Source organism: Phragmites australis, chromosome 4, assembly GCF_958298935.1.
Source record: "Phragmites australis chromosome 4, lpPhrAust1.1, whole genome shotgun sequence".
NCBI lineage: Eukaryota > Viridiplantae > Streptophyta > Magnoliopsida > Poales > Poaceae > Phragmites > Phragmites australis.
The window spans coordinates 40,541,737-40,563,855 of NC_084924.1; the positions used below are offsets into that span (position 1 = coordinate 40,541,737).

The following is a 22,119-nucleotide window of genomic DNA, read 5'->3' on the forward strand; positions in this document are numbered from 1 at the left end:
CGTCAGATGGTCTGACGATAGGCATGAATGCATGTCAAACTATTTATTGCAGAGAGGATTTCAAGCGGCTTGGTCTGCTGAGTTAAACACTCTGGATGGTCTGGCACTCAGGAGGAGTGCACATCGGATCATCCAACGTTTACGATTTTTCAGTGATGTGTCATTTCTATCAAAATTTTGTTTTCAACTAGCTTGTGAAATAGTTAAATGGTGTTGAAAGTATATGTTTGCTTATCTTATGGTGTGTAGATGATGGATGCAACTTAGCGGTCGATGGCGAGAAAATCGAGGCTAAGTAGGGAGCTTGGTGCCAGACGATCGAGGGAGCCGGACGGAGTCAAGGGTGATCGTAGCTGTACACATGGAGGTCAAACAAACTATGATATAAAGGACGAAGATGACGTGTTGATAAAGTCAAGCGAAAGGGATTTTGGTGCAAGTAACAATATAGCTCGAGGGATCGAAAGCGTGAAGACTTACCGGTGGTCAAGATCACGAGACGGAGGACACACATCGATATTGGAAGACTTGCTTAAGGTATACGCAAGTGGCAATGAGTCACATTTTGAAAAGCATGCAAGACAATTTTCCTGTTTAGCCTTAAAAACCACGGGAGGATAGAGGACATGTTGCATCATTGCGAAGCTTGCGTTGAGATGAAGCTAAGTCATGAAGCCGCCACGATCATCTGATGGATAGAGAAAAATTTGAATGAAATTACCTCTAGTGATAGGTGGGAGTGCATTGTAAGTGAAGGACAATTTAGGCATATGATTGCTTAAGCGTTAAGTAAGCCCCGTGGAGTTATAAATAGAGGGGTATGACTGGTGAAAATAAAAGAGACTTTGAGAGTTTTTAGAGAGTTTTGAGAGTCTTACACTTGTGTTGTGTGAAGAGGGAGGGATGCTTAGCTTATATTTAGGTGAGAGCTTTTATGAGAATAATATTTTATAATTTGCCAAAAGAGGCGTTCCTCTTAGCTTAATGAAGAAACTCTTTCTACATATGCTTAGTTCATCTCATTCTAGTCTCTTGCTTTTGGCTCCCATGATTTCATGCATATTTTCGGTAGTTCCTTTTTATTTTCGTTTTCTTTGAGAGCGGCTCCTTTTGAATCGTGTTAAAGTTGTTCTTCTTGTGCTAGAGGGTTAATCCTCTTGTACGAGTTGATCTTGAATTATCTCAAACATGTAGATCCATCAACTTGAAGAATTCCTTCTTCCGATGGCTAGTTCTTTTATGTTTAAGAGTTTTTCCTTAAGTTGCTTGATTGCTTATGTTACGACTTTTAATATGGCTTTAATTAGAACCTAGAGTTCACATTCATCTCAGAAGAACATTGATTTTGGAATTCTTGCAATCTGTTCTTGTGTCTCTTGCTTCCGCATATGGTTTTGAAGTGCGTCGGGCCTAAGAATAGAAAAGGATCATCAATTTCAGAAGAAATTTGTTTAGACGTCTATTCACCTCTCTAATCGTCAATCTCGATCATATAGAGTCGCATTCCAAAGATGCAAAAATGATTAGTAGACAATCATTAAAAGTGGATGCAGAACCATCGTTTAGAAGTGACCGCAACTATTTTGCTTAAAAGTCTTTTTTAGAAGATTTTGCTTAAAAGTTGTGTGTTGATTGGGTCTCAAACTCATTGCTCTGATAAGTATCATAGGGCAAGACTTTGAGCACTATTTTTCTGGCTACGGCATCAATATATTAATAAAAATATACTTATATGTAGGTATTTGTAAAAACAAACTTATCAATATAATTGGTTGAGCTATTCTATGCCTAGATGTAGAAAAATTACTCTGCATCACCCAAAATTATTAACGAAAAGCTTCGGATTTACTGAATCAGAAATTCATATTTATTTGATTGTGATGCATGTGACTTCTTTAGTAAAGACTAAATCAAATACTCCATAATGTATTTATTTGATTGTCGATGTTCAGTAAATTATTTCTTCAACTGCCAACGGTCGAATAAGGGAAGAATGTGTATGACTGCCAACGGTCGAATAAGCGAAGAATGTGTATGCCGTAACATAAAATATAATCTGTTGCTCAAGAGACAATAGAGAGGAACAGCCATCAGTCAGAAAAATATTACCAGGACAATCATTGCTGAACAAAAGAGAAGAGAGAAGAATACAATAGGAATACTTAACTTTTTGATATTTTATTAGAATGATAATTCCTTATTAAAAATAATAAATAGATCTTTATAAATCTATAACAACGAATTTAATAATAAATTTGTCACTCTACTTAGCGGTAGATAGCCGTGGAAAAAAAATCAAATAGCCAGATACAGTCGGGTTGGTTGGAGTTTGAGCTGACGGCGGACGTGCTCGCCTCTCCTCCGGCTCTCCCTCTCCTCATTCCACCGCATTACCGGTATTTTTAGCTGCAGCGGGAGAGAGAGAGAGAGAGAGAGAGAGAGTTGGGGAACCACCAGAGCTCCTGACCGTTCCTCTCTCCTCACGGGCGGGCTCCGTCTGCTGCGTCCATCCATCCCCCGGTTCGCCTCCCGGGCAGATCCCTCTCCTGCAAGGTTTCTTTGCGGTATGTTCGGCTCTCTGTGATTTCCCTTCGCAATGTGTCGGTGCGATGATGATGTTTTGATTTGTGCTTTCGTTGTTGGATCTGGTCGTGCGCAGAAGGTCGGAGCAGATGATGGGTGGATTCCTCTCCAGGGTGCTCCTGTAAGCACTCCCTTCCATTGAACCTTGAAATGTGTTACTGGCAAATCGACATTTTGTGTTTGGAGACGGAGCAGAGGCATGCTATTTGGGTTTTAATTTGGTTTTCTTGAAATGAAGATGTTTGGATGTCCATTCAGATTTCGGAGAGTTCAGTCTTTGTCTTCGTTTATTTTACCCTTAATATACTCATGTGTTTTCCAAAAATGGGGAGATGCGTTCCTTCGTCTCGATTTGTCCACCTTGTTCGCCGTGAAATGGGGGCTGAGAGCACGCAACGCATCAGAAATATTTTATTCTTCTCGAGGAGCATGGAAGCAAGTTTTCAATGCATTGCACAACGGTCAAAGGTTCTGTTCGTTTATTCTTCCGGTCTGGCTCGTTGTTTTTGAAGATTATTGCCTGATAAGTATATTTCTTGAAATGATAAGCATCGGAGAATGCTTCAGTAGAGTTGACACTCGGTTTGTAGGCTCTGGTTTGAACAAATACGTCCAAAATTGTGCTCTTTTTATCTTTGACCTCCTTCATCAAGAGCTATCTTAGATTTGGTCCTGTTCATTTGAGTGTTGGTAAATTCTCCACCTTTTTGGTGTAAGTGTATCGGAAAATTTTATTATCTTGTAGGGATACTGAGGTACTAAATCAGTGCATCTTTAAAATGGTCAACTGCACCCGTTTGTGGTTTATTGTCGAATAAAGCAAAAAAAAAAAAAATGTTTTTAAGTCAAACTACTTGATAAGAAAGAACGGGCATTTTCTTTATGCTGTGGATAAGGAATAACGTCCTACAATTGTATTTGTCTTCTGGTGTATGATATGCCAATTGCCTGTAGGTTGGCCTTTGGCTATGCCTATCCTGCCTATGAATGCTACAAGACTGTTGAACTGAACAAACCGGAGATCGAGCAGCTCATATTTTGGTGTCAGTATTGGTAAGGTGGTTCAATAAATTTTGTGGTCAGCAAACCTCCATGAGTTGTTTGACAAACTTAGTTTTGTTTCCTGTGTCCAGGATTTTAGTTGCCCTGTTGACGGTTTTGGAGAGATTTGGAGATTTTACGATATCATGGTGAGATTGCCGGTCACTTTGTTCAGTTCTTTGATTTGACGAGTCTCTAACATTGTGTGCACTCATGTTGAAGGCTACCATTTTACTCGGAAGCAAAGCTGATGTTCTTTATATACTTGTGGTACCCTAAGACAAAGGTACTCAATGCCCTTTGCACCTTCTATCTTACAGGTTTTCTGTACATAGTATTGATACATGCTTTCATTGCAGGGAACTACGTACATTTACGAGACTTTCTTTAGGCCATATATTTCGCAGCATGAGAATGAAATTGACCGTAATCTGCTTGAGTTGAGAGCTCGAGCCACCGATGTTGTTGTCCTTTATTTCCAAAAGGCTGCTTCTGTAGGACAGAATACTTTCTTCGATGTTTTGAAATATGTTGCAGCCCATTCACCATCTCAGAAATCAAGACAGCGCCCTCATCAGGTGTGGATCAAATGCACTGCTATGCTTTTTCTGTCAAAACTGGCCATTGAATCAATTGATGTTTTCCCACCCTAAGGATGTTCAACGCCATAATTTTTACATAGATATTAAAACTCTTTTTTCTGCTCTCTAATGCAATTTTGACCATGCTATCATACTAGTCTGTTAGCTACATTGTTGCAAGATGCATTCACTACTACTGACAAATGGTATTGTTTAAGTTCTCATACGCAGACTTAGTATCTTTAGTTACTTTTCTTGAGAAATAATCAATTTTATAATAGCTTTGTACTATATGCTAAAAAATCTGCTCCAAAACCTGGATTTGTCATAATAGAAAAAACTAAAGCAACATGTATACTCCACATCGCTAACCTGACTTTGATGGCATGAAAAACCTTAAGCAACAGTGCTTGTGAGTGAACTCATATCTTCTCCGGCCACTGGATAGCCATTGCAAGAACGTTTGAACCATACACATTTTCCATATATGCTTATATCATGTAGCTCAGTTGAAAATATGCAAGCATATAATACAAAAAAAGCCACTTCTATCTTGTTGGGTAGCCTAGTCTGCAAGCTAGGTCATAGGTTGCCATCACCATCTTGGAAGTTTGAACTTTTGTATGAATTACCATGGCTTCTCCTTCTGTTTTGTTCGATGCTTGCTAAAAAGGCAGTTCTTTATGTATACTTCCATAAATATTCTAGTTAATGTTATAATACCTCTAAACTTCTGTCTAACATTTGAGAGGAATACAAGTCTCTGTTTCTTGATAATACAAAGGTAGAATCCCAGGTGGTTTGGGACTATTGTATTTGTGGATTAGAAACCTTTTCGTTTTTTGTAGAAATATGTAAGACACCTGTCTTTTCGGACCAGTATCAATGAGTATGAAGTATTACTATGACTAAATCAGAACTTTGCAGAAATGTACAAGAGTATCATTATTATGCAGTTGTGTGCTGGTCTTAATCATTGGCCGAGTAAGCAAAAACATACCGTGGCTAGCATTTGACATATGAATGTGTACTGTACAGCAGTTCTGTACATCCGGCATGTTCAGAACATATCATGCTGTGATATCCCTTGAGCTATAGCATGAACCTGTAAAGTGTCCTTTTGAGCCACTGTCAAGTACAAGCATTTTTGTCATTTGTGTCGTGAAGTTTTATGTAATTTTGGTACCTTGACCCTTCCAAACACAAACCCAAAGTTGAGCTGCCAAGAGACTTGATTCACAGGAGATCACAAGCGCCATTATTACTAAACACATAAATAATTATTATTATGGAATACCTGCTAAATAAGTAAGTATGTATGTATTATTGTTTTTTATTTTCTAACTAGGTAGTTACATAGTGCAAACTATCCGGTTGCAGCTACCAGCACCATACCCGATATTTATGTGAACTCAAGCGAGATTACATAGGCTTATCTTCTTTCAGGACTCAGGAGTAGTAGTCCACTCTCTTTTTTTTCCTTGTGAGACAGGTAGTACTACTCCAATCCTTGATAGTAAGCCCCTATGTTCGAGCTAAACTCCATCTAGGCATTCCTTCTGTATTATGTAGAAAGCGATGCACAATAAAGAAGGCTACATATATTGCATGATGCATGGTGTTAGTAGAAGAATTTCTTTTTGGTGTATCCTAGAAGTCTGTCAGTTTAAGCGAAGTCATGGAAATGTGTGTTCTGCTTTATCTAATCTCATAGTGTTATCATGTTACCCATGTTGTTGAAATCATGCTTTGATTTCTTTCAGGAATCACAGCAGCCACAACAGCTGCAACCACAGTTGCAGCAGCAGCAGCAACAACAACAACCACAAAAACAAGCACCACCTGTTATGCGCAGAGCAGCATCTATCGCTGTTCGGCAAGCAGCAATGGCACAGCAATCTCAGGAGACCAAAACCGTTCCATCTTCCCCCAAGATCAAGCGTCAAGCATCAGCAAAAGCCGGTTCACTGGCATCCACAAAGTCTGCCACAGCTGCGTCCACAACAAAACCTGATGAAAGCACAAAGAAAAGCGAGGTGAAACCTGCTGTCGAGCTGGTGCAACCTCCAGCCACTAATGCTGATTCACCGAAATCTGAGCCTAGCGCTCCACCACTCCCTGAAACCGAAGGAGTGGACAAGATGGCCATTGATGAGGCTGGTGACGCTGCAGAGGGTGCAGAGGGTGCGGAGGAGCTTGATCCTGTGGTAGAGGAGACACCAATGGAGGAGACGATCCGTGTGACACGCGCCAAGCTAAGAAGGCGCAATGCCGCTGAGGATCCTGCTGGAAATTAGCTGCAAGTCAATTCTTTTCTTGCACATCGTGTTGATCCTTTTTGAGTTTTAGGTTGTCTTGTTTGGTGGAGAGGAGAGATGTGTTGTTCTACTTGGTTTTTTTTTTCCAGACCTATCTTATTTTTTGTGCTTTCTTGGTGCATTTTTTTCCTGTGCTTTAAGTTGTACATAACACTTTCCCTTGGCATGTGTATATAGATTGGTGGCATGGGCAAGGAATGCCTGTTTTTTTGCAACAGTACGCATTTCAATCCGGTAATCCCTGAGTTCCATTTCTGCTGTTTTATTTACCACAGTTTGCATCTGCTGAGGCAAACAAGAGCAGTTGTTGTTCTTCCATCTACCAGTACTCATTTGATTCCCTGGTATGTACGGCAGTCCGTTTTGCAGAAACATTGGTGAATCACAAATCTACTTCTGTCTTGAGTTGATTTTCCTTAGCAGTATAGGAGAATCCATTCTAGAGCATCCATAGTAGAACACTAGAAAATGGCACGCCAACTGCACGCGATTGTGCCCGTCGTTGGATTATTTATAATTGAAGGAAACTGGTTTACATACTTGTTATAATATATGCAGAAAAAATTTGATATGAAGCATAGTTAAAAACAGTGAGGTATCGCGAACTATATACATAAAAAGGCCGGGATGACTATATATACATCAACCGGTTTTGTTTGACCTTACATCGTGCAGGTTTAGTGGTACTATGTTCTGCAGCACCTTTTCATGCAAGATCAGGATGTTGTGCACCCAAAGGTGGAGATGAGTGAAATATATACATCAAAATATTAATAGGTATTGTTTGCTAAAACTGCATAAATGATTAGCATGTTGAGCAACAAAAAGTTAGGAAGAGCAAACTGTATATTTGAAAATATTAACTGGTCTTTTTTGCCACAATGTTCTTGTGTAGATCCAACATTATCTGTAACAAAACATTGGGACCATAGCCTTAATTAGAATCAGAAAAATATATAAATAATTAAGAGCTATTCATTAATCATGTTCTGTATAAGTAAGAAAGAATTAATATCACTAGCTAATTCAACATCAGTTAGTAGATAATTGTTGTACTAGTTCAGTCCTCATTATGTCGTATGAATCCATGAACATACAAGCTAAATGGTCTATATTGATACAATCTTTGTTACATGTACCCACAGGTACTCCTACGGAAGATTTGCATACAAGGAAATAGTACGCATATGGTTAGTGAGACATTTATAAGCTGCATTGTTGTATGCAGCGAAGATATAAATTGCAAGTTATGAACTATGAGTCTCATGCTTAGCACTTTTATGTAAAGAAATATTTAATGGGCATGTTCAACCGAAGAAGGATTGAAAAAGTCAGTTCAGTATATATAAGCAGAGGTCTTTGTATTTGCACATACCCATCAGCTGCCTAAATCACTTCAGATGTGTCCAAGCAAAATCTGATCAAAGTCATACTAACATAGAAGCACAACATAGACAAAGCAAGGCAAAATCTGAACAACACTAACAAATTGAATGCAACATTCAAAATCAGCAAAATTGTGAGCATTTTTAATGTCTTGAAGCACATGCAGCCCCATATGCTTGTAACAGAATCTTTCTTTGTTTTCACAACTCAGCAGAATATAAATATTGCTGTGTATACAAAGTATCAACTTTTTTAATATGAGGTGAACAGATAAGTGTAAAATGCATGAGCCTATTGTAAGACAGATAAAAGTACAAGATCAATGTCTGTCAAGAGATATTGAAGAGGGCAGGATGTCCTTAAACAAATATTGAGATATAAAGGGTAAGAGATGGTTTTCTGTGATACCTTATTGTACTCTTGGCTTTTTGGTGTGGCTTGAGCATTTTCTGTTAAATTTATCTAATGTATTATCTTGAGGTTGGTCACTCTAGTACATAGTGGTGCAATATGTGAGTAGTTAGTCTGTGATAAAAATATAAAATCATGATACAGAAATTATAGAGACAATCTATGTCAGTTGTTGTAGATGTATAGGATCTTTTATCTTTTAGTTCACTTGGTAAAGATGCATCCCTTGTGCAATATAAGATAAGTGTTCAATGATCATGCAAATTAAATTTTAGAATTATGTTGTACATTATAGATGAAAGCCTTACTATATCTGTTCTACCTCCATCCTGTCATCGTCAACATCGAAATTAGTGAAGCTGTGGGAGCCTTCCTGTTCATAGTTGGAGATGTGTGGGTATTAATTGTATTTTATAAGGAATATGGCAATATGCAACATGGAAGATAAACAAACTTGTATATCAGCTTATTTTGGTTTTATCAGTATTGTAGGGAGTTGACTTTTTTGAATAGAAGAAGATGATGTTGATGATACTGATAAACTTCGAACATTTTCAATTTGTCGAACTGTTGGTATTATTGCTTGTTTCCCGAACTATTGTTTGATATGTATAACTTCAAAGGATGGTTGATCACTGTCAATACTTTTCTTGGCTGCAATTTTGACAATGAATGTATATTTTTGCCCAATCAAAATTTGTATATCGGGAGCTGTATCAAACCGATCATAGAGAGCTTGCAATTTTTGACAACATTTCCCTATTACCTGTTGAGACTTTTGATCAAATAGAATAAATTCAAGCTCATAAGTTTCATCACTTCCCATTAGACATAGCTTGTACCTTGAAATAGCATAAATTTTAGATTTAATTGAAGGTTAACAATTCTGTAGTAAATTCTTATGTATAAAGGATAGAAAACATACCTGCATTCAATTTTAGTACATGAACAACCCTTCTTTGTGCAGTTAAAAATTGAACCGTTTAATCGTGATCTTGAGTGACATGCACTACATGCCGGGTAATACCAACTTTGTCTCGGTGCTAGCCTTGTGATGGTAACAGTACATTGAAATTTTTGATCCTGCATGAAAAGTATAAGAAACAAATTATATGTTTTGTTAATATCTATATGTTTAATAGACATATATGGTTATATTATAGATTGCATTAAATATCTTACCATATCTTCAAATGGATCGATATCTTTAAGCTGTAGAACAGTAGCTTGTTTAACTTCTTGTTGAATGCTTTTATCATTAAGAAGCTCAAATTTCTCTATTGGTTCTACAATATAAGGTAAGCTGAAATGGAAATATAATAATGTTATAATAAGGTTGTATTGTAGAAATGACACTGTAAATTGGAAATAATATTTGAAGGTAAATTTTTGTTCTTACCATGCATAAAATATTTTGATATCTGGAATTTTTTCTTCATTAATGTATCGGCGACATGCTAATGATCCACTTAGAAAAGGTGTTTGAGATCTATAGCTTTTCCATAGCGTTCCAACAAATATAGCAATGACAGGATTACCTTGTCCTATTTGATATACTGCATCACCATTGAATTCAGATGCTCTTTCTCCCAGGAGAGATAGCTCTATTGTTTGTCCACTGTATTGTTGCAAAATATATATTATTATTTTCTTTAGAAGGAACATATAGTCATATAATATGTACAAGTAAAGGAACAAGTTTGACTATTGGTGTTTGGCTATCTGTTTTGTGCAAGAAAAAGTTCCAAACGTCCATATCGCATTTTCAGGATTCAACAAAAATAATCATTTGATAAAGAACAATTCATGCAGTATGTAGAAATCCAAAATCACTTGAAGTAAATTATAGTGCAAAGTGTAGTTTTAGCTGAGATCTTTGAGCATCAGTGTTCTTTTTACATGGAGTTTATCAAATACTCTAATCGTAGCAACATTTGATACTGCAGTGATTTGTCCTATTACATCTGCAATAGTGACAGAAAGGTTTGAATTAAAATGCATGATTTTTTGTTATTTTATTTTTTACCCATATTTGATAATAGAATATTAAATGCATACCTAGAAATTGATCGGTCATATTCAAGTGATCAGGAAATGCTTCAAATGGTGTCAAAGTATATGTATACCTTGGAAAATTCTGAGGTTGTGGATTCATAATTTTGATCTCCGTTCTTTTGTTCAATCTGGTCATATATGGATTTGAACAACATTGAATCCTACTTTTGCATTGTGCACCAAGAATTTTTTCATGGTGATAACATTTCCTTCTTGAAGAAGTGGGTGTAAAAGTAGAATAGTATCTGGTGGGATCTCAACATACATAGATGTAGACTGCAAAAGATACCATGTATGAATTAAGCATAATGAAAATAAAAAATATGTATGTAAAGGGATTTATTGGTTTTATTACCTTTTCATCGATTATCACCAGATCCAAATGTTTGATATGGTCTTCATCATTCTTTCCTCTATATTCCCATATTCTAGATATTATAACACATATTGTCCAGTCTAAATGACCAGGATGTATATGTGATAGCAAGCTGATTGACATCTATTTTTTTATAAAAGATATGAGGAATCGGTTACCACATGAAATTAGAAGTACGAAAATAATTTATATAAGCTAATTGAGATTTGTTTTTTCTTTAGTCATCTCTAATAACAAGGTAATGGTAATATGGAGAAAAGTCATATATACTTGAAAACCTCATGGACACAATATTTTTTGTCTCATCTCCATAAGTTCCATCTTCATTTTCTATAAGTATTTTTAGTCCATCTTTAGATTTGACACGTGAAACTGCTACATATAATTGGCCATGTGTAAATACATATTTTCTCAAGTATATGCCTACATTTGATAATGTCTGGCCTTGACTTTATTGATTGTCATTGCATAGCATAATTTAACTGGAAATTGTCGACATCTTAATAGAAATCGCCAGTTCGCTCCTCTAGTGGTTAAGTTTATTCATGGAATGTATACTTTTTCTCCTACATTGGAACCAGTTATTATTTTAGCTTCTATAACATTATCATCAAGATTAGTGACTATTAATCATGTCCCATTACATAGTCCGATACTCTGATTTAAGTTTCTCAAAAGTATGATAGGCACATTAATTTTCAAATGTAATTTATGTGGTGGAAAATTGTTTGCGTTTAATATGTTTAGATATTCAATAGGATATAGAATTCTAGCATTATTGCACGTATCAAACGATTTTGAAATACAATATGTTCTTAAGTATTCTTTTTCTTTTTCTGGTACACAAGTGATTACATAAGAGTTGATTTCATCAACTATTTCATTTGTAGGACTTAAGATTGCTCTTTCTTTTAGGTACTCTGGATAAAAATAATTCTCACTAAACTTAGGATAAATAGTGTGAAATAAAGTAGGTATTTTTGGACTTTTAGTAAATAAGAGTAGTTCATATGGTATGCGTATCTATGTAGCTTCTATATCATTTCCATGTTTTGTTGATGGTAAAACTCCATTTCCTAAATCTAGTATCCATTTGTTGAATATCTTAAGTTTGTTGTAATCAACGTCATTAGCATTATTATCTGTCAAACGCATATTTTCAATTAGCTTTAAAATTTGAACATGTTTTCATAGGTGCGATTTTATTATTGCAGCATTAATTATCTGTGATCTTGTGCCATTTTCAATCATAGGTAGGATTTGCCTTACATCACCCCCTAGTACAACAACGTTTCCTCAAAATGGAATTGAATCGGCTTGTGGATATTTTTTGCTTAGGACATCTTTTAATGACTTATCTAAAGCTTCGAAGTATTGTTTTTTCGTCATAATTGCTTCATCCCGTATGATAAGTGATGTTTCTATAAGTAGTTCAGTAAGTATTTTTCCACGTTTTATATCGCATGTTGATGTTTCATCAATATCCAATGGAATTTTAAACCTCAAATAAGCCATTCTACCATTAGAAAATAGTAAAGATGCAATGCCTGATGATGCTACAGTAAGGACAATTTTTTTTGTACTCTTAGGTATGAAACAATTGTATTCCATAAATATGTTTTACATGTACCTCCATATCCAGATACAAAATAGAAATCAGGTGTGTTATTTAAAACACTATTAACAATTGTATGAAAAGCATTTTTTTATATGTGTTTAAACATAAATACGATTTGTTAGCTTCTTCTTCTAGCTTGTATATATCATAATCTAATTATTCTTCTATTAATCGGTTATTAGAATAAGACATATGTTGGTCACTTTTGCTTGGTAGGTTAAATGTTTCTATTGCAACTCCGTTTTTTGAAAATAAATACTGAAAATCATCTAATAATAGGTCTATTAAGTCAGTATCAGATATTGAATAATAGATTGGATGGAACTTATGTTTTAACTGGTATTGGAAATCATTGACCATTAATCGCCAGTTTCTTTCAAAGAAATCTCTTTCATCTTGTATTGTACAAAATAGTAACATTGTCATAGAAAGTTGTCTTAATTGATATGATGATGCCCAAGTAGAAGCTTCTTTAAAAGTCCAATACCATTCATCATCATTATTCAACAAGCCGTGTGCAGCACATACATTTTTATCTGTCTTATATATTACTCTTTTATATGTTTTAATGCCATTGTAATTTGTTGCACCTTTTATTATCATCAGTAACATGCGTAAATAAAAGTGTTCCCCTTCGTTAGGATTAACATAGTATAAACGTCCTATTTTTAGGCCTTGTGCTCATTTGTTCCATTTTAGATTTTTTTTATCCCATGTCCACTTGGTTAGAAAATCACAATATGTTGGTTTGTGTGCTTCTTTGTAATTTGTGTTTGCTGTAAACCACTCTGTTAACATTGTTTTTTTTAGCAGGATTGGTTATAAGTTTTTTTAGTGTCACATCACTTCTGAAAGTTACACTATTCATAAGTGGAAGATGCACAGGTAATCGTTCAACAACAGGTATATGATGATGGATCTCATAACCGAATAATCTCCAAAGTGCATCTTGCTCACATATGTATCGACAATCTAGATATTCTTTTATTTCATCAATGTTTCCATTATTTGCATGGGTAGGTGTATCTTCACCTTTTTTTAATTCGTTCAAAGATAATCTTAGCAGTATCAAGTCCTTTGGTAACATATTTGCATAGATATTTCAAAATTGTACTTTTGTTGCAATATTCAATATTTATATGAGCCTGGTATTTTTTTATTAGATACAAATTATAAGGTGCAACCCATCTATTATCGAGATTGTGTTCATTTCTTCGAATATAAATATTATTATTTTGTCTTTTGTAAATTGTGAAACCTTTGTTGTCAAATGTAGTCTCATCTTGAAATTCTTTGGGATAGAATTTTGAATTTTTTTTTTCTTTTTTCATACAATAGCATGTTGGATTTTATCACCGCATGGTCCATGCATCATATGTTCTGCTATGAGTATATACCCGAGCGGATCAATATTTGGATCGGGAATTTCAGCAGATATGAAGCGATGTATCATTTCATTTGTAATTTCAGAGTTATTTTTGGATATCCATATTAAGATGTGAACATGTGGTCGACCTCTTTTTTGAAATTCAATAGAGTATAGAGTGGCATGTGTTCACATAATAATTCATTTAGTTTCATATGGAAAACTCGGATGATTATATCAGGTCTATCACTTGGTTGTTGACCTTTAAACAACATTTTAGTGATTTCAGGCCATCTAAGGATTACATGTAAAGATAATAAATAAATCAAGAGATCCATAAACTTGACATATTGCAATACCGTAATGATAATTTTGTATCATATATCGTCTACAACCTGTATGACTGGATGGTAAGATTATTCTCTTTCCTATTTTATTACCTTGAACTATTCCTTTTTCTATTGCATCAGTTATGCTTTGTAAGTATTCTACTCTTAATCTATCTTGATTTTTAGCTATGAATTGTAATCTGTCTTCATCTTCACATGTACGAGCATCTATTATTATTTGTTTCGATCATCGACCATAACATAAGTAGGGATTTGGTTGGTCTTCTCTGTAGTGTATGTGATATTTGAAGTAATCATGCATGATGACCTTATTTCGTTTATGAGGTTTGTCATCATTATTGTCATGGTAATTTATTCCAAGTTGATAACCTCTTTTACCATATGAAAACAACAAAGGGTATTGTAATGCCATATATGCATGATGTATTATTGAAATTCGTTGTAACCTATCATCTCGGGTGCGAATTATGATATCTCTTTTATAATTTTGTAATGACATATCACCAACTATTAGTAGTGCTAATTCATCCGAATTTGGCATTTCATATTGTATTAGATCACCTTTATTAGCTCTGATTATATGGATGCTAATATCAATTCCATTATATTCTTTTAGTAAATCTCGTGCAGCGTGAAATTTTTGAACCAAAGGATTATATGTATCTAATATATTCATTAGACCTTTGACAATTTCAGGGTCGATGTCAATATCGTTAGGTTCTTCATTTTGTAAAGCACGAATTCTATTTGCAATTTTATTTTCCGTGTCAAAGATATATAATTCAGCAAATTTAGGTATATTGTTAGGTTCAGGTAGTAATGAACCTATACGATGGTATATTTGGCCATTGACTCGGAATACATATGGTCCATTGTCTTGATTTATTGATTTGTCTATATTACCACCCATTGATGTAAAGGCAAATAAGCTATTATATTGTCTAATTTTTTGTAAAAAATGTTTTGACCGATTATCGTCGTTGTCAAGTAATCTTGAGAGAAATGTTAGAGGATTTTTGAAGGGGGGAATTCGAATTTTACCTCCTTTGCAACATAGAGTATAAGTAATGTTTTTTTTTTAGTTCTTGCTTCGTGTTTGAGTTTTTCTTCATTCCAGAATATTGCTTTGTAGTATTGGCATGTGTATTTTGCAGTACCATAATACGATCGACCAATATATGAGTTTTTAAGATATTGGATATGGTCAGCAGTAAAATATATCATACCCATAGAGGTTGATAAATATGCAAACTTTTTTTCTACATTTAAATTACGCCGTTTTATTTTTTCTTCCTTATTTTCTGCCACATTTGACGTATGCCTTTTTTTATTTTTTTTATTTTTCATGGCTATATATAGGATAATTACATAGAACAAGGCAACAGGTTAGTAACGTAACAAATAGGATAATAAAACGGTGGATCGTAAGTGTACAATGTGTATTTGCATTAAAGATTAACTTTATATTAAAATATAGTGTATCATTTGTTGTATGTATTAATGAAAGATTATTTTTATCATATAGCACTGATTTTGGGTGCAATTACTCTATAAAAACATTAATTTCTCTATTGCAATAATGTGCACAAAATAAACATAGAAAATAATACGTAGAATCTTAGGTAAGTAGTGGTGGTTTTGTACCTTCTTGCCTGAAGCAATTCTTGTTGCTAGTTCCCTTTGAGCAATGTGCAGTATTGTTCTGTATGAGAAAAGTTTCATACAACGAACAAATATAATTAGTAAACTCTGAATAGATATCAATGTAACTGCCTAATATAGTACAAATTGCATATTTCTAAGTTACTAAGTACTTATGATTGAAGCAAACATTCAGCAGAGAGCTTTAGGAATCGAAGCAGAGTCTTGTAAGTTTCTGAAGAAATAAAGGCACCTACAGAAAAAGAAAAGGGAACAAAGACATCTTAGTATGGTTGCGTATATAAAAGAATTATTATCGACTGATCTACGGACAGCATATTACAGTATATGCAATATGCATTAGTCTCGCAGAAAAGGGAATAAAAAAATGAATCTTTCAAGATTGCTAAAAGTCCATGTGCATGTCAACACAAAAAGGTCCACTGAAAAATTCTAAATTATCGTGCTTGAACTGAATATCTGTCAAGCTTGGAATTTGATTGGTCATTTGACTTTGGTCACCCTGAACAAAAAGAACATCACATGTTTCTTTGCTTCCTGTTTACTTTATCATGACTGTTCGAAGAAAGATGCAGCGAAATCATCTGTATCTTGAGAGTATGTGATAACTAATTCACAGTTTCTTTGTTATCAATTGTACAAATCATGATAACATGAGCTTTTTATCATGCACCCACAAGCTTTTACTCAGAGTACTATACCGGCATTACCCCAAAAAATAAAAGAATACACAAAATTACAGTGAGGATGCCGTGTTTTTTATATATCAGCATAAGACATTTTTCAAAAATGTTGTAGATCAAAATTGTGCATGATATCCGTGCAAATAAGAAATAGTGAAACTAAAAACTGTCTTCTATGATTTTCTGAAGACACATGGTACATGGTAAATTCATGAAGATTGGTCTGCGACAAAAATTCGAGAAATAAATGAAGAAAATGGACACACACGTACAACTAACGGGAACCCAATTTTTGCTAGTTTCTTCAATATCCCAACCGCGCTTAGAAACAATGTGGCACAACACCGATGAAAGCAATGACATTGGATGGATCTCAGGCTTCCATACTGGTCCAGATTTTGTATTTTTACCAATCAAAATCACTCAAGGCAGAAAAAAAAAGCGAAATCAACGAGGCCAGATCTTATGCAGCGAACCAAGCTTACAAAGAACCGTCGCTCCTGCGCATGAAGCAAACAAGGGCGGCAATCCTACCTGTCAAATGGAATTTGGCGGTCGCTTCCCTGGGCAGCGGGTACTATCGAATAGAGGTGTGGGGAGATTTGGAGTGGTCCTGATCCACAGTTTGTTTGATCGTTGGTTGAGTTTCTATTGTTGTTTGGAAGCTTTGTTTCAGACTTGTTTCGTTCTTTCTAAGGAGATTTTTGTTGATGTGGGAAGAGACTGTGAAGGAGAGGTATAAAAGACTCTAGCTTGTGTTCTTTCTGAGGAGTTATTTGTTTGCTAGAGACTGTGCGATTTGCAATGTGAGAGGATAGTGGGAGAAGCCTCTAGGTTGGAACACTCCAGAGAGCAGCGTTCTTTTTTCTCCCTTTCCCTTTGACTGCCAATGCAGCAGTGCTGCAGTACTTTTTAATATCTCCAGCCGTTCATCAGCATTTGGACGGCCGTTGTTCACCAGCCAATCACATCTCTTCCTCCCTACCGGGATTTAGAGATGTAAGATTGTTGTTTGGAAGCTTTGTTTCAGACTTGTTTCATTCTTTCTGAGGAGATTTTTGTTGATGTGGGAAGAAACTGTGAAGGAGAGGTATAAAAGATTCTAGCTTGTGTTCTTTCTGAGCAGATATTTGTTTGCTAGAGACTGCGCGATTTGCAATGTGAGAGGATAGTGGGAGAAGCCTCTAGGTTGGAACACTCCAGAGAGCGTTCTTTTTTTTTCCTTTCCCTTTGCATGCCGATGCAGCAGTGCTGCAGTATTTTTTTAATATCTCCAGCCGTTCATCAGCATTTGGACGGCCGTTATTCACCAGCCAATCACATCTCTTCCTCCCTACCGGGATTTAGAGATGTAAGATAAGATATGGCTTCTTGTTAGATATGGTTGTTCGGGATAAACTCCCTTTTCCCTTTACTGTTAAATAACATGGTTTATTGCACACAGGGAGAGCACGAATGGCTGAAACTAGTGCAATGCCATACTGTTTCATTTGTGTTGTTTGTGCTGGTGTGGAAAAGTGCTCCTAGGCGCCACACATGAAAAGAACAAAAAGCGTGGACTCCAACTACACTTGGGATGCTTCTGGAGCAAGAGAAAATGAGCCAAAGACAAACGAGCTCACATCAATTAGGTCGAGAAGATTGTAGTTTTCTAAACCTAAGCGGCATTAGGATCCACCACATGTACACTCCAGGCTGTTGACACGTCCCGTTAGTTACATCACCTGCTAAAATATTGGTGAGGAATAGAATAGATGAGGCTTGAGGGGTGGGCTAGCTTTAGCAGCACACTCAACAGTTTCTTTAGATTTCGTTTGGCACTAGTGGAAAACAAACCATTGCAAACTCAAACCACGGGGAAACTGGGTGAATCCACTCTCACCACCAAATCTTTTTGTCAATGATTAGTAAAATCAATATAAAAATGTTTATTTAAAGAATGGATACATTGTCATTAATTATGCGTATCGAATAAGAGGATATAAAATTTTATATAGGTCCGAGCCTTATTTAGGATAACAAACATATGTCATGGTGCTGCTTTGATTAATCTTATGAGAAGGCACTTATAACAGGATGTGTCTAGATCTACTCATATGAATCTCAGCGATTTATCTTATGCTCTAAATTCTAAAGCTATTGCCAGATAAATCTAATCGTGGCTTGAGTATGTTGTGAGTCTCAATAGATTATTTTTGCTTCTATCCGACCTCATGTTGTTTTTGTGGTGGCTCTCTTTTTGGCTTGTTTTCTGGCTCTCCTTCACTTGTACTTTGACATACCCCTTCCTCTTCATACATAGTCAGATTGGGAAGACATATCATACTCGGAGTCTTGAGCGTAAACTTCTCGAATTGCGTTATCTAGAAGATTATTTTCTAATTCAGGATAGTTTCTGTGTAAAACATGATGAGTTGCCTAGAATATCCGCTTATGTCTTATTTACCTCAAAAATAGCTATTAAACCTACTATACAAGATAGCAAATATGTGTACCATAGTACTTCATCCTCAGGATATATTGTATTCCTAGTAATTTCTTAATTACTAACTATCAAATCTTCATCACCCTTCCTCAATCCCTGGCTACATTTGGATTACCTAGTAGCTGCTTTGATTGGGAGGGATAATCTCCTCTTGAAAATTTAGAATGAAAAGAGAAATTTTAGGAAATTTGAGTAAAACAAAAAAAAAATGAAAAAACAGCATAGAAATTTCCAAAGGATTACACGTTCCAGCCATCCGAGCAATCAAACAAGAAAGGAATCAATACAACAGAAGAGACATTTGTACTTCTACAAGCAAATGAACAATCCATCCAAGCAAACTTGGGAATTCTTAGCGACACATGAAGGAAACAATCAAGTCTCGATGGCCAAAGTCGACAAGAGGAGGAAGATAGTAGATTTATGGTGCAAGGAAGCCATCCATCATGTAGCTATCCCCTCGGTATCAAACCCTAGGGCGACGCGAGGGGCTCCCAATCACTGTCGTCATCCTCATCTGCCTGCCACCGTCGTTGCCAGCCAGCAACAGCTGTGACGGCTGGTGGTGAAGCAAAACTGCTTCGGTTACGGCCTTCTCCTCCTCCCTTCCCTTTCTCTCCCTTCCTTTTTGCTTCCACCTACCCTACAAATCTGGTGGCACTTGTCAAAGAAGACAACAATTGGTGCAAAGAACAAAGCCATTCAGGCTGATCTATGCTGGTAGGGGCGTGCTAGGTGGTGATCGCTGCTCTACACCGGCTTGGCTAAGATTCACATGGTGCGGCCCGATCTGTGCCTGCATGATTGTGATTAGCACAGTAGCGACCGATCTATATGCATTGTGAATGACATACGCACTTGGTGCGATGAGAGGCTGTCGTGAGCTTCATCCACATCCGCCATCGTACCATGGGGCACTCTGCGCGCGAGGGCTTTGAGCTTTCGTGCAGTGTGCCATGCACAGTTGATGTCATTCCTCGTTGAGGGGACCAGAGCCATTTGCTATTGCTCCTTCGATGGGGGTGGCAGCAGGACTATCTCATTGTCGTGGTGGCCAAGGACATTCCCCCCATTACGGTCGGTTCTCATTAGCCTCCTGCTAGTTTGGTGGTGGTCCAACTGCTAGTGGCGATGGTAGTTGGTTGTGTGGAGACATCTATTGCATTCTACAAAAGCATCACATCCGTTCCACGGGGATGTGTCCCACCTCCTGACGGATCATCTGAAGGCCATTTGGTTAGTTTTTAAAGATCTGTGTTGCCATGTGTAGCAAGAGGAGCATCGTGCTCGGTGCGAGGAGTTGCTCAACTTCCTTACAGTGTGGCAATAGGGCTCCAATTCATTGGAGCATGCTTAGAGTAAATAGGCTTGTTTGAAGCTTAGGGATGGGCCAATCGGTTTCAGCTGGTTGTTTGAAAAATTGCAAAGTCAGTTTTAAGGGCCAACAACTAACCGATCGGCGGAGGCTTGGTTGAATAAACATGTTCGGAAGTTGCTTGGTTCTTGCCTCCAAGAAGGCAAGCCAAAATTTGGCCACATCTAGAAATTTGGCTTATGTTTGGTTTAGGCCAAAATTTGGCCACGTCCTGATTTTTAGCTTGCCAGAAGTTTAGCTGGCCTCAAACCAAACACTATTTGTCATGGCCAAATTTTGGCTTGGCTTCCTAGGACCGAGAACCAAACAACCCCTAGGTGCATCTGTTGTTCGCCTCCTATTTGTGGGCGGATGCCAAAGTTTGAGGAGTTATCGAGATCCTTTCAATCCGTAGGGGACAATAAGTGTTCGTATTTGTATTCCTATGTGTGCTATAGAAATCATTGCAAACATGCATTCCTTTGTGTTGATATGTAGGTCGGTAAGGTGGTTTTAAGCTATAGGTATGGGTTTAAGACTCGGTGATGTTTTGTGCATCATGTGGGGTGCAGAGGCTGGAACACTAATTCATTTCGAAATAAATCTGCCTTCATCTAAAAAAGATACCCTAAGAAAAAATCAGAGTGAAACCCTATGTGAGAAGAATAGATTGTCGACGAGAGGAGCAAGACAGATAAGGGCGAAGGAGTTGGGAAGGACAGTGAGTCTCACCTGCCACCGTCGCCGGAGTTGGAGGCGATCGAGTGGGAGCGGAGGGGAGACTAGGTCAACATACACGAGAGGGAGGTAAGGTCACGAGGGTGAGCAACTTGTGATTCTATCATCGGTGTTCCCGAGCTGGTGCTGATTTCTCCCCGAGAATGCAAGGGATTGGATAGGGAAATTCCAACCCCGAGGCTTATCCAAATACATCTTCGACGCAAGGTGGGTTTTTGCACATGCGTGGATTTCATCCCTACCAAGATTGAGATTGGACCTAGACTCCGGCCAGTCCATCCAAACGAGCCCTTATGCATCCAACAAGGATTGATGGGATCGTTTGCATTGCGCTTGCACCTACTCCTTGGTACCATCATCAGTAGCCTCAAAATAATCAGATAGCAGTACTTCAGTGCCATGGACGGAAAATGTGAAGCCGCCCAACCATGTTCATGCTAATTCTCAGCTGCTGCGCATAATTGTTTCGTGAGGAAAGGTTAGGCATACCTCAACCAAACTTTTCCCCGTACGTCTGCTTTGGCAATTGACATTTGCACGATCGATCCATATCTTTTCTCTTTCTGAAAAAGAGATGTCAATTGCCAAAGCCGACCTTTATTATCTTTTTGCGAGGGAAAAGTAGACGAATAAAATGCATCCCAAGCCAAGGCAAGCTCCTTTTTCCTTGTTTAGCCCGGCTTGTCGCTTGTCAAACCATTCATTATCCCATCCAAGAAAAATCCACTCTCCAATAGCTCTGCCAGGACACGGCCGGACCGGCCATCCAGCCGTCGCTTTCCGGCATCCTCCCAGCCGAGCCAATCATCGCTACGAGACATGCACCGGCCATGGTATATGCCTTCTCCCACCGGAGACGCAAACTAAAACACCAACGCTAGCTTACTGCTTTCACATGTTTTTTCCCCTTTTCTTTTCTAACCTTCACTGCTTTCACGTAGTCAATTGCGTGACGGCCAACGGGCCGGATTCCCGGCTAGCTGCTTATCTATCATCGTCGTCACAATTGCACGACCCGTCCGCCGTCGTGCCCGTGCAGGATATTATACAGAGAAAAATTTTACTAGTCCTTGCGTACGGACAGATTATTAAGATCATTTATTTATGTTGAT

At 37.2% G+C, this 22,119-nt stretch overlaps 1 long non-coding RNA gene and 1 pseudogene across 1 annotated transcript; one reads left to right on the plus strand and one right to left on the minus strand.

Moving 5' to 3' along the window:
- The first annotated feature begins 2,308 nt into the window (after positions 1–2,308).
- Positions 2,309–6,753, plus strand: LOC133916513 (HVA22-like protein i; annotated as a pseudogene).
- A 3,985-nt stretch (positions 6,754–10,738) lies between these two features.
- On the minus strand, positions 10,739–17,243 carry LOC133914405 (uncharacterized). Its single transcript, XR_009909242.1, has 4 exons — positions 16,965–17,243; positions 15,900–15,979; positions 15,730–15,787; positions 10,739–10,874 (listed from the first exon to the last, which is right to left on the minus strand). It is a non-coding gene; the product is annotated as an uncharacterized LOC133914405 (long non-coding RNA).
- Between the last annotated feature and the right edge of the window lie 4,876 nt (positions 17,244–22,119).